Consider the following 14,560-nt stretch of genomic DNA (forward strand, 5'->3'; position numbering starts at 1 on the left):
ACAGGAAGCAAATTGAAGTCAAGAATTAGTGCGCTAATTATTTTTAATCTTGATTAGTTGTGTGCTTTATTGTCCTCTTCAACACACTTTGGTTAGGGTGTGTCAGCATCTCCCTGCAGTCACAGTGATGTAAAGTAAGTCCACCATTGCTCCTTAGTGCAGGGGCGTAGCTAGGGATTTTGAGCCCCAGAAAGAATATTACACAGGGCCCCCCTTAACCGCTAGCCAAGCAACAAATGTTGGTTCATTTTTACAAATATCTGTGCATTCTAATGTATTTTCGAGCTGTAATTTACCCATTTATGAGCAACATTTTTACTATGGCTAAATTAGATTTACTTGCATTATTTTGCAGCTGTGGACTATGACATTTGGACATTCTGAAGGGAGGAGCTATCTGATACAAATTTCAGTCTACTGACTGATTCATTTAGTTGCTTTTGAGTCAATAATGACACTAATTACTAAGAAAAACAAATATAAACACACTTTTCATTGCAGGCTTCTCAAGGGCCCCTCCCTACTGCGGCCTACAATACCCTTTTCCCCCCTGTGCTACTCCCATGCCTTAGTGTCTCATTCCCTTAAAAAAAAACTCACAGACTAATCATTGTCAAGTCATAGGTCATCCAAACTTTTTTACTGATTTCTTATTTCATTTTTAATCCATAAGAAGGTTCTTGTTCGGTGGTTAAATTCATGTTATAATCTTAGACTTACCTCTTCAAGCATGCACTGAATTCAGTGGATAAATTGCTGTTAGCAGCACTGCAATCTTAGATTAATATGACATTTAATGCCTCATATTGTGTTTCATTTTTCTGATTCATAATCAAAACACACCAATTATTAACAGCTGTGGTGTCAGTCCAGTTTACTTAAATACTTATAACAAAATTCTGCAATCTTTGACCAAAATGCATAAACAGTGGGCCTAGAAGAAACACCATCTCACATCTTACTTTGCTGTTGTTTAAAACTACTGCCCATAGCCTATATAAATGATGCTACCAAGCCACATAAATTGTAGTAAAACTAATAGCTTATTTACATGCTATTCAATGCTAACACTGTATAGCTTCATTAAATACCTAACTGGGAATCTGACTTGCAGAACTTGTTATGATTATATTTACTGGATGTGCTGTATTTATGATAGCCTGCAGCTTTGATGCTGCTTATTCTCAATATTTTCTGAGTTGTAGTTAACAGAGTTCTGAAGTGGCTTTTAGGTTTGTCACATGCTACGTAACACCTAGCTACATAGCCTTGGGCTAAAAAAGATAAAATTTTACAAAATGTATTCTAAATAGTTTGAGGATCCTCGTCTGTACTCCTCAGCTTGAATATCAACAAGGAACCAGATGTAATTCAACTGTCTGCATTCACAGCATGATGATTTGTCTTCATCACTTATACTAAACACAGTCGCGCCACTTAGTTATGCAACAAGGGCTAATTGCAGGAGAAACTTTCAATTTCTGAGCTTAGCAGTCAATAGTAAACATTTCTACACAGTAACTTCTTTCACTAATTTGTTTTTATGTAACACAGAAGGACTTGGAAACAACCACTGAGGCTTTAAAGAAAGGAGGGGTTGTTACAGCCTGAAAATAACTCAAAGCTCCAGTATGATGGATTTAGACATTGAGCAATAGATGCTGCTATCCACAGACTGAGCTGGCCTCAATCTATATTTTTGTGATGTGACCTAAATATTCTCATTTCACATAGAGGATACTTCTGCATTTACTATAACTGCAACCCTGTGACAGTATGTTTGTGTGCCAGAGAAAAAAGGAGGTTAAACTGAGGCTTGAGACTCCAATGCATGGACCAAAAATGAAGTTTCCTAATTTGGTCAGCAGAATAAAATCCACATGCTACTTAATTTTGTAATTACAAATGCAATTTAAGAAGGCCAGATCATGTGCCACAGTTTTTCATGTAGCCTAATTGTGTTACTGTCTGACTGTACAAAAGGCAAAGAAGGCACAAGAGTGAGTCTGCTGCTTTCTGTGTGATTAGAAACTGGCTTTTACAAACACCAATGTCATGTTATGTTTTGTCCCTATACACTAACCAACCAACAGAAACTTACTTAAACATGACTTACATCTTACTTTTGAATGGTTAGTTATCTTTTCAAAGATTGCATGCAAATGAATGATAAGCTAGTCAATCAACAGTATCTTGCACTGAACAACCAATGTAAGGTAGTTTAACTGGATTTGCTTTCGATGATATGACATTGATGTAACCAGACCTGCTCTAGGAGGAACATCCTAAAAGGGACAGTTTGTTGGGTGAGGACTGGTACAGTATATATCACTTAAACTGGTCTTGGCTTTAAAAATATAGACATTATGATTGTAGGAAGAAGTACACTATATGGACACAAGTATTCGGGCACCTTACCATTATTCTATCAGGGTCTGTAACAGCACATATATATGTACTTTAATATGGAGTTGGTCCTCCTTTTGCAGCTATGACAGCCTCCACTCTTCTTGGAAGACTTTCCACAAGATTTTGGAGTGTTTCTGTGGGAATTTGTGTCCATTGTGCCCAGCTTATATGCACCATGTGCCTTAGAAGTCACTGACCCTGCTCTGTGATTTTTATGTGGTCTACCTCTTCAAGCCTGAGTTACTGTTGTTCCTAAACTCTTCTACTCTCTAATAATATCACTTATAGTTGACTGTGGGATATCCAGCTGGGATGAAACTTCCAGCCATCTTATTGCAAAGGTGGCATCCATCACAGTGCCATGATTGAAGTCAATAAGCTCTCCAGAATGACCCATTTTGTGTCAAAAATGTTTGTTAGTGGAGACTGCATGGCTAGGTGCTAGAGCTATTTTTACAATTGTGGCAACAGAGCTGATTGAAACACCTGAATTCAATGAGTAACAGGGGTGGCCAAATACTTTTGTCCATATTTGATGGGATTCCATGTATTTGTTACTTCTAGGTTGGGTCACTGTAAGTCTCTTTTCTTAGGCTGTCCCAATAAGGTACTAAAGAGTATTTGACTGGTCCAAAATGCTTTAGCACATGTACTGACCAGCCCTAATACTCCAGTATTTGCTTCTCTGCTCTGCATCTAAACAATATCTAGAATAGAAATTATCCCTGCCACTCAGTCAGAAACAACCATTTCCGAAAGGACTGTTGTATTACCCCTCTGAAATATTACATGGCCCAAAAGGAAGGCCTGCTCATAGTATCTTCCGTCCCTGCAAGTAGTATGGGAGGCTAACCCTCACTTGCCAGGCCACTCTCCTCTGGTATCATCCCCCAATCAGGGTGCATAGACACCTTCTCCACCTTGAGAAGGCTTAGAACTTTCATCTTATAGAGCTTACAATTGAGACTGGCTCAGGCTTAGATGCTTAGGCTTAGCACCTAGTAGGCTGCTAGGCCTAGACTGGACTTTTCTGTTGCTCTCTCTCGACATCAGCCTTATACATAGTATTACTATTACTGTGAATGACAGAGCTAATAAATTGCATTTGCTGTAAATGCCAATATCAGTATGATTGTTAATTTCACAGGTAGAATGATCACCGTATTATATTGCACAGTTATTTCTGCTAATGGCACAAACTTTGTAACCATCATTGTAACCATAAATAAGAAAACATTATTAAAATAAATTTATGGCCAGCAGGGCTATTTATTTATGTTATTCATTCTGTGTAGTTGTTTCTACTGGTCTCTCTCGTTTTACAGTTCCCTTTGTCCCCTCCCAGTCACCAAAACTTCTAGTTGGTAGTCAGGTTCCCTAAAACATACACTATATTGCCAAAAGTATTCACTCACCCATGCAAATAATTGAAATCAAGTGTTACAATCACTCCCATGGCCACAGATGTATAAAATCAAGCACCTAGGCATGCAGGCTGTTTGTGAAAGAATGGGTCGCTCTCAGGAGCTCAGTGAATTCCAGCGTGGTGCTGTGATAGGATGCCACCTGTGCAACAAGTCCAGTCATAAAATTTCCTCACTCCGAAATATTCCACAGTCAACTGTCAGTGGTATTATAACAAAGTGGAAGTGATTGGGAACAACAGCAACTCAGCCACCAAGTGGTAGGCCACGTAAAATGACGGAGCGGGGTCAGCGGATGCTGAGGTGCATAGTGCGCAGAGGTCACCAACTTTCTGCAGAGTCAATCAGTATTCAGACCCCCAAACCTCATGTGGCCTTCAGATTAGCTCAAGAACAGTGTGTAGAGAGCTTCATGGAATGGGTTTCAATGGCCAAGCAGCTGCATCCAAGCCATACATCACCAAGTCCAATGCAAAGCGTCAGATGCAGTGGTGTAAAGCACACCGCCACTGAACTCTAGAGCAGTGGGGACACGTTCTCTGGAGTGATGAATCGTGCTTCTCCATCTGGCAATCTGATGGACGAGTCTGGGTTTGGCGGTTGCCAGGAGAATGGTACTTGTCTGACTGCATTGTGCCAAGTGTTAAGTTTGGTGGAGGGGATTATGGTTGTTTTTCATGAGCTGGGCTTGGCCCCTTAGTTCCAGTGAAAGGAACTCTGAATGCTTCAGCATACCAAGAGATTTTGGACAATTCCATTCTCCCAACTTTGTGGGAACTATTTGGGGACGGCCCCTTCCTGTTCTAACATGACTGTGCACCAGTGCACAAAGCAAGGTCCATGAAGACATGGATGAGAGAGTTTGGTGTGGATGAACTTGACTGGCCTGCACAGAGTCCTGACCTCAACCCCATAAAACACCTTTGGGATGAATTAGAGTGGAGACTGAGAGCCAGGACTTCTCGTCCAATACCAGTGTGTGACCTCACAAATGCGCTTCTGGAAGAATGGTCAAAAATTCCCATAAACCTTGTGGAAAGACTTCCCAGAATAGGGTGGACCGACATCATATTAAACCTTATGGATTAAGAATGGAATGTCACTTAAGTTCATATGCAGATCAAGGCAGATGAGTGAATACTTTTGGCTATATATATATATATATATATATATATATATATATATATATATATATATGTGTGTGTGTGTGTGAAGAGTTACTTCTTATGTGTCAGAATTTGCAATGCAGGGAAAATGAGTTCCTCTTTTTTCAGAGAAACAGTAAAATGAACTTCAAGTACAGGAGCAGTGGGTGAAGAGAAGTATATTTCCAGTCGTGTTTATTTTGGCTGTTGAGTTAAACATTTTGGTGTCTCCCATGCAGTCCCGTCTGGAAAAAGTCAAATAAAAATGTTAGTCTGAACTTTGAGAGCAAACATTCCTTCTTTTGGTTGGCCTCTGAGTACAAACACAGAGACAGTCAAAATTTCACAGCCAAAGCATGTTTTGGATGATGTGGACATACTGTACTTATCAGGATAGGGTTGTCTGTTGCTTTTTAAAACACTGGGAAAGAATTAAAGTCTTTTTTGCAGCTGAACACAAAACTTTACAAATTCATCCCCCTCCCAATGAAAACTTGACTACACAATCATCAAACCAGTCTCTGTGGGTTCAACTCAGATTTTGCTGCCGCAAGCTAACTTGATCTAGTACGACTGCTAGATTACATAATGATGGAAAATCTAAGATAGTGCTTGCAGGTGTTGGTATCTACATATTTGTCACACTTAAATGTTTCGGATCATTTAACAAGTTTCAATGTTAGAGATAGATGATGCAAGTAAATGCAAAATGCAGTTTTTAAATGGCAATTCTATTTATTAAGGGAAATAAGCTATCTAAACCTGCCTGGTCATATGTGAAAAGGTCATTGACTCCTTTGTTAAAACATGAATTCACTGTAATTAACCACATTTTTTGGAAAGCTGAGTTCAATTTCACTTGCCACACCCAGGCTTGTGATTACTGCCAGACCTGCTGAGTCAAGAAATCTCTTAAATAGAACCTGTCTGACAAAGTGAAGTAAGCTAAAAAATCTCAAATAACAACACATCATGCCCCCAGAGTCATCTATCAGTCTGGAAAAGGTTACAAAGTCATTTCTAAGGCTTTGGGACTCCAGGGGACCATGGCGAGAGCCATAACCTACAAATGAGGAAAACTTTAAATGATGGTGAACCTTCTCAGGAGTGGCCGGCCAACCAAAATTACTCCAAGAGCAAATCAACAACTCATCCAGGAGGTCTCAAAAGAACCCAGAACAACATCCAAAGACCTGCAGGCCTCACTTGACTCAGAGTTCATGACCCAACAACAAGGTGAGATTGGGCGCGGTTTAAGGGCTTGTCTAGAGCCATTGTGCTGTCTTTTTGTTTGACTTAGCCGTTTACTTGCATCATGCCTGTCCATGCTGTTGTCCCAAGATATTTCAAAGTTTGGTGCAGCAGGTTGCTACCCAGACGGACCAAGGGGGCAACACCGAATGATGATGAACCACTGTGACGTCTCTGCAGCGTGCTAGGAGGCAGAGCTTGGTGTATCCTGGCATGGCCATACTGGTGGTGGAAAAGTAAACTAGTATGAAAAGGGAGCATAAATAAGTCAATGCCAGAGACAATGCCAGAAAAGAGAAAAAACAGTGCCGCCATCTGGTATTTAGCTGGTGCTTGACTTGCTTACGGTTTGGTTGCCTTTTATAGTTTTTACCATGGCATTATCAAACTCACTCAATAATGTCCAATACATATTTGAAACCAGCATTCTGAGCCAGAATCACAAATTTTTCAGGATGCCTTGGAGCCCTGAATAAAGATTACTAATGAAAAATCAACACATCAGCAGTTGCAGCGCTGTACATGTAAATCTCTTGTAGCAACAGTTTGGTAAACACAGCTGCTGAGGTGTGTGTCCCTAAGAGACACACCGAGCTTCCTGTTTTTACTATATTAGGGGGATGTGGATGTGGAGCTATGAGGCGACCATATCAGGATGCTCCCTTATATAGGGAATTGATTTGGGGAATCCCTTGGTGTTAAGTAATCACTGACAGGTGAATGTGTCACAGCCACCATATTTGGGGGTTGATATGCCTTGTATACAGAAGTTACAAAGCTCTGCATGATGTCAGATTATAATGAAAATGTAAGCTTGTTTTTCAGATTACAATCATGATATCAGACAATTCTTCTACCATCATTAAAAAGAGAAGTGCCTTAAATTTAGGGTCAGAAACCAAGTTATCTTTCAGAATTACTAACAATGTACAGATTCTAATTCTTCACTTCTGATGTGTCTTTATAGTTTGAAATATAGAAGAGAGAAAAAAGCTATGTAACATTTCTAAGTATATGTCTTAGGTCAACACAGCATCAATGATCAACTACTGTTTGTCTATCTGGGTGTCTGTTTGATTAACTGTGTTGATAAAGACAACAATTTCCCTTCATAAATCCCTGATATTAATTAGTTTAGTTTAAAAATAGAGACACTTCCTTGTGTGTATCTTTAAGCCACTATACACACGTCTGCACTCTATGTTGTTACTAGAAAGTATTTATGCATTATTTTGTTCACAAGTAAGCTCTACCAGGCAAATAGGCAGTTAAAGTTTAACTCATTTCAGGTCACTTGCACTTGCATGCAGTCATCACAGAGGTACCCACGCTCTGCTCACGTGAACACCAGCACCCTAACTGCCCCCACTCAGGACTGATTTTTCATTTACTAGACTCTGTCCTCATTTAACTATAATATGAGGTCGTGAAGTACATAACTACTTCTGCTACTAATATGACTTCAATACTACTAATATAACTCAACGTGTCAGATATATTTCCAGTTTGTCTGAATAGTCACAGCCATCATTGGGATATATTGGCACAACATTTCCTTATTTTCTGGCACATTTTTACATGTCTTTAGGCTAGTAGATATCAATACATATTTGATATATTTGACACTATCAGTGCATGTGTGTTGGATCAGTAGCATTGGTGCTCACTGACAGTTACGTCATTCTGGACCTGAAAAATGTGTCACACTATTACTGGGTTCTGATGTTGGAATTATTTATCCATGCTGCTTTTTAACCCCCATTTAGGCTGTTTTTTTTGCCTATCCATTTTTGCCACTCTACACCAATTTTGTCACTGTTAAGCCACTTCAACCTATTTTTCTTTTTTTTTTTGCCCCTTTTAACCAATTTTAGATGTTTTGTGCCCTTTCTCGTCACTCTTTTGCCGCTATATGCCAAATTTGTGACACTTTTTGCCCATTTTTCCACTATTTTGCCACTTTATACCTATTTAAGCTACTTTTATGGCATAAATATCCCCTGTTTGCCCCTTTTTACCCATTTTGGTTGCTTTTCATTCATTTTTGCCATTTTTTGCCACTTCTTTTCACCACTTTTGCCATTTCTGGTCCATTTTGGCTGTTTTTTCCCCTTTTCTTACCTTCTAAAACCCATATTTGCCATTTTATGCCAATTTTGCACTATTTAGCCACTTTTAACCCATCTTTATGTTGTTTGCCCCCTTTGACACTTTTGACACCATTTTAAGATGCTTTACGCCCTTTGTTGTTACTCTTTTGCTGCTAAATGCCCATTTTGTGACACTTTTCGCCCATTTTCTGCTATTTTGCCATTTTACCCCTATTTTAGTGTTTTTTGGTGTTAATATCCCCTCTTTGCCCATTTAGTTGCTTTTCACTCATGTTTACCACTTCTTTTTGCCTATTCTGACACATTTTGATATTTTTTTTGTCCTTTTTTGAAATTTAATAGTTTTTCCCCAATTTTCCCAACATTTTTTTTCTTTTTGCCAAATTTAACCCTTTCTTGTGTTTTCACCCCTTTTTGCCACTTTTGACCCAGTTTTTATGTTTTTAACCCTTTGTTGCCCATCTTTTGCCACAAGCTCATCTAGGCCCATTTTTGCCACTTCTTGACATTTTTTCCTGAAAGTTTTGCCCCATAATGCAAATTTTTGTGTCCTTTGGCATTTATATTCCATTTGTGTGGCTTTTCACTCCCTTTTTCCAAGTTTTGCAAGTTTGTTCCTGTTTTTACCCACATTTGCTGTTTTTTTTAGCCATTTTTCAGGCTATTTTTTTTTGCCTTTTTTCACAGTCAAGTTACTACAGGCCAAACATTTCATAAAAATCAAAATGAATTCTATGTATTTTGGATGTCTTCATGCATGATCGGACTTTGCTTTCATTGATAGGCACCATTTTCCCCAGTTCACCTTTAGGTATACATTGATGTTACCAGATTGTTACTGAGTGTCAACAAAAGGAAAAAGACATTAGTTTTAGGGTTGAGAATATTTGCAAGAGTCACAACTTGAGTTCAAAAGTTAAAAAAAGAAATCAGTTTGCATTATTCACTTTAGCTCTTTGGCTTTTGAGTGTTTGCATACAAAAATCCCAATAAATCTCAACTGTGTTCATATCTCTTATGAAACACCACAGAAATGACAAGAAATAAACAGTTTAGTAAAGTAACAAGAGTACATATTTGTGTATTGAGGAAAGAAGGACACACTGAAAAAGATTTTGCAAAATGCCCAAAGGTGTCCAACAAAGGAGTTCACTAGACCCTGAAAAGAGTAGAAGTAACTGGAAGTTATGATGACAGAAAAGGGTCTGGAAGAAAGAGCGTTACTACAAAAGCAGAGGATAAACAACATTGCCACCAGTGAGAGAGATTGGTAACAAAGAGCACCACAAATATGGGGGGAAACCAACATTTTGATAAAAAGCCTATATTGTACTACAGTATGAATAAATAAAATCAATGTTTTGTTTCTTTGGTAAGAGCGGTTATTATTCAGCTTAGAAATAAAATATCATTATCACAGCTCAACTTCAGACCGTGATTTTGCCGGCCTCCATGGGCCCGAGTTTGGCAAGGCCTCAGAAGGCTCTCCCTTTGTCCCACCCTTATGGGTGGCCTTGTGTATCCACATCGATCAGATCCAAAGTTGACTGGGTGTTCTGCGCATGTTTCACAGTTTCAAGACCAGAGTTTGACCTTGAAACTAAAGATTCTCATCTACCTTCAAATATCATCATGGCAAAGAAGGATAGTGTGTACTGCAAAAGTAAAATTGAAAGCTTTGTGCATGTAAGAAAAGTACAGAGCTCTAGAATTTGCCTGTTTTCATTGTTCATTTCATTGACCAGTTTCCACTTGCAAACATGTTAGCAAGGTCCACAGGAAGAAGTTCCATAGATTGCTAAAAGGGGGCATCTACAGTAGTGTGGGCAGACATGCTTCCATCATGTGTACTGAAACAAGTAAAGTATTAATCTATCCATAACCTCATCTTGACGCTACAGTACATGCATAAAAACACATAAGATCATCTACTGAAACTGTAAATCTAAAACTCTTAAACTATAAGCATACAATGTATGTTTATGAATTAAAACTACTCTGAACATTATTTGTGCAGTGGTTTTAAAGTTCAGCTGCATGTTAATGGGTTCAGTCACAGCCTCCTGCTTCACCACACAATTGCTGGCTAGCTGTCAAGGTTAGCCTGCCAGTTTGGCAAGAGAATGGAGGACTGAGCAACCCCACCCAAATCATTTTCAGACAGGAAAGGGAAATAACTGAAGCCAGTATATTCAAATATGATTGATTGTGTCAATCAGTTTTACTCTTACCTCACTACAGAAAATTATGACTTTTTTTTAGGACTTGAGCACCAAGAATGTGAGGAGCCTTGAAGTCGAAAGGATTATTTTCTTTACCTGTTCTTTTCTTTAAAATTTCAGGGCCTTAACATTCTCTGAAACTCACCAAACTTGGGAGCCCCCAGAGCATGTTCCACTTAACATGATTACATTTGGTAGTCATATTTTGCATCCTATCCCTTAAAAAACGTCTTTTATCATCATGGTGAATTCCCAAAAGGAATTCTGCCATTCAGGAAAAACTAGCAAAATTTGGTGCTTTTTTGGCCATTTTCAGTGGTCCTTCTCAGAATAACCTCTCCTGGATAGACCAACCTATATCTAGCAAGGCCCTAAACTGGTTTCAATCTTTTTTTTTTCTTTTTTTTTTTTAAGATTTATTTTTGGGCCTTTATTTGATAGAGGAAGCACAGTGGATAGACTTGGATACAGAGAAGAGAGTGGGGAGTGACATGGGGCTAAGGGCCCTAATATTAATACACATATATAACATATATAAAATAAATAAAATGTTATATATATATATATATATTATAAATATACATTATAAATATACAAGACAAAAAAAATTATGAAAAGTTAAGAAAATTATCCACTTGTATTTAGTGGTAATCCAAAGACTTGGATGGAAAAATGAAAACAGTGTTTGGAGTTAATACCAAACCAGCTACAGGGACTTGTTATGCTGCTACCTTTGGAAAATGCATAGATGGTCCTTGTGAGGCTATTTTGAATGTTGTTGTGATGCCATAGTTTAACTTTGGTGAAAATAAACATCCAAAAGTGTATTTTGTTGCGGCAGAAAAGGAACAACACAGATTTTTTTTTTCACAATGCTCTCCGTTCATATATAGAAAGAGAAAAACTCACAGTTATGTAAAACAGAAAGAAGGCATGCACCCACGACAGGCTGTCAGAGTGGAAACAAACCAGTATCTCATGACTTTTACAAAAACACACGCAAGCACAAACACATCAAGAATCCGTCTGCTGAGCATTATTCAGATTTTTTGAATGACTGTATATAATCTCACATCAGCAACTGACTTCACTTACATTTTAAATATGTAGGGTACACCAACAACATGTATGGTATACAATCATACACTGAACTCACTCCGTTGAAGTAACAGCCAAAATTGTTCACATAGCAATAAAAAACACCCATAAACACAGACATGCCTTTCCCAATCACCAACACCACCCCAGTCATCCCTATCCCATGACTTCTATTCGTGCAGAGTCGAGTGAGGAGGAAAAAGGTCAAGTTAAGTGGTTGCACGTTCAGCAGCTGGGCTCATATGACTGCCGTACCTTCAGATATTACTGCTGCCGAGGAGGGAGGAAGCTGCAGACAATGATCCACTGAAGGCCTGGGAGCCTCCTCTGGGATGCCTGATTCAATCATCAATAATCACAGACTTAATCCAGTCTGTTACAAGACCTTTCTGCGAACGCAAGAGCCAGAGGAAAAGCTTCGTCAGACCAATCAGTGAGACCTTATTTCTACAAAGACCAAGACGAGTCACAAGACAGCAGCAGCCTTTTAATTAACTTGATGAATTGGCTCTCACGTGCGTTTGAATTCATGAGGCTCAGAAGAATTCTGTTTTGTTCAAGCTCCAAGTATCCAGATGTATAAATGCAGCAGAGAAAATTTAATAAGGGGGGAAAGTTGTAAATGATAGGTGGAAATAAATCAAATACTCTTACCTAATACCAAGAAATATCCTTGTTTATTTTCTTGTCATGACCGTTGTTTTGTTTTTAACCTTGAATAAAAATACAAGACTTGCTTAGAAATTCTTATTGCTTATTAAACATTCAATAAAGTTGAAAAAGCACACCTGGAAAACTGGAAAATTACAAAATTTTGCAGTTTTTAAAAAAAATGTCAGACTATGAACGTTGAGATTTCGTCATGAGACATAAGAGACTTTGTTTTTGTGTCATTCCTCTAGGCCTTTTTCAGTCGATTTAAGGGGGCACTATTTGGTCAACTTTCCACTCATGTTTGGGACCAAAAAGATGTAGAATTTTTCAACAGACCGGATTTGTCTGGAAAGTTCAAGAGAGCCTGGCACACATCAGACAGCCATAAACTCATGTGCTCTTGGACATTTATATGCATCAAGCTAACTATGGATATGTTTTTGATCAAGGTGCCTTTTTTTATTAAAATGAACCCCATAAGGTGTATGTACTAAAAGTAAACCAATGTTTCATTTTCGTGGATAAATTTTTATTTGAGAGAGAAAATCTGTTCAAATTGCAATGCATTCCAGCCTCATGCTGCATTGGGTTTCCAAAATGCTTTGCGTATCCCCCTCATCTGCAAGCTGAGCTTGCTGGAATTCACCGGCACTTTTGAGACGGTTTTTCTCCTGGGTTGCAGATAGCCACGTGGTTTGAGGAGTGCCCCATGTGCGCTGTTGGCCCGAGTTTGGGTCCGGCCTGTGGATGCTTTCTGGCATATTTGCCCCCCACTGTCTTGTCCCTGTTTCCAACTGTCCTCCTCTTTGAATAAAGGCATAAAAAGCACAAAAATATATCCTAATAAAACTATTTTTCTCTATTAACATGTGAATTTCATCCACAAAAAGGAAACATGGGTTCAGTTTTTAGTACCTTCACCTAAAGTTCAGTTTTCAATGAAATGATACCACAATTTAAAAATATAGCATGCAACAGACATGGGCAGATGCCACTTGTACACTGTTAAATATATCCCCAGCATATCATTGCATTGTTTGAATAACTGTACTGTATGTATTCTGTTGATAAGTAAATTTAAAAAATAATTGTACATCGTCACTTTTTCATTGGGGCTGTAGATTTGGTTTTAAAAAGGTTAAAAAGATTACAGATGTTTAAATGTGCATAATTTTAGTGAGGCATCTGGCTGCAGACCTCTACAGTGGGGTGACCTTGATAAAGTAATTTTTCAAAAGGTCTTATATTTTACCCCTTTATGACATGTTTACATTGGTCTCGGAGGTCCCCAAAACATGCTTGTGAAGTGTGTTGCTGAAAAAGTACTCCAGTATTGGATTTTTGCATGTCATATAAAGCCCTCTGATTCAGCCCCACTCAAAATGAACTGTTTCTTGTGGTGTTTTACTTTGTACATTTTGCTTTATTATGGTAACTTCTGGTTTCCGGAGTCACTTCTGCTGGCCGCTTACTTTACTTTGTGTTTCCTGAGGCAATCACCCCTCCCCCCCGGTGCTGTGGAGAGAACACACCTGCAGCGAGTTCTCATCAGGAGGGACTACTTAAGATCGGCTGCAGCTCTCCACCAGCGCCTGAGTTTTGACTACCTTCCCTTTCGGTAAACTTCTGCTCCAGGCTCACATACTCTCTCGAGAAATCTTCAGAGAAGTCTTCAGAGTTTTTTGATAGACATTTTGAGTTAGCACCAGTGCTTGTGTTTTGTGGACCTGCTCTAACGTGTCTCCTCCTTTTTCTTCCAGTGCCTCACTCCCCACTCACTGCAGCCAGCTCCAGCACTCTCTCTCCCCCCGGACTCTTGGACTCATATTCCCTGGTTGCTTACCTGTGCAAATAAAACTGTTAAAACTGCTCCTCCGCCTCCGCATCCTGGGTTCTACATCAATACGCACACAACAGTTTCTGTGGCTTTAAATGTTAATGAGCTGTCTGACTCCACCCCTCACAGGAAATGCATGTGGCTTAATGGATGTGGCTTTCCTGATCCTCCTCTCAGCTGGCAGCTGGGGGGGCAGGTTCTGATTTTTTGGGGGGTTGTGGACAGGCCAGGGGCACATAGTTTTGTTAGAAAAGCCTGAAAAAGTGTATTTTGCATAATATGTCCCCTTTAATTATTGTCGTCATTTCAGTGCAAAAATTCTTGGCTTTTAACCAGAAATGTTGTACTTGTCAAGATACTTGGTTTTGTTTTGGAGCATGGATTATGATCTCTAGTTTGATACTAATCA

This window comes from Cheilinus undulatus, linkage group 2 (assembly GCF_018320785.1).
Source record: "Cheilinus undulatus linkage group 2, ASM1832078v1, whole genome shotgun sequence".
Classification (NCBI taxonomy): Eukaryota; Metazoa; Chordata; class Actinopteri; order Labriformes; family Labridae; genus Cheilinus; species Cheilinus undulatus.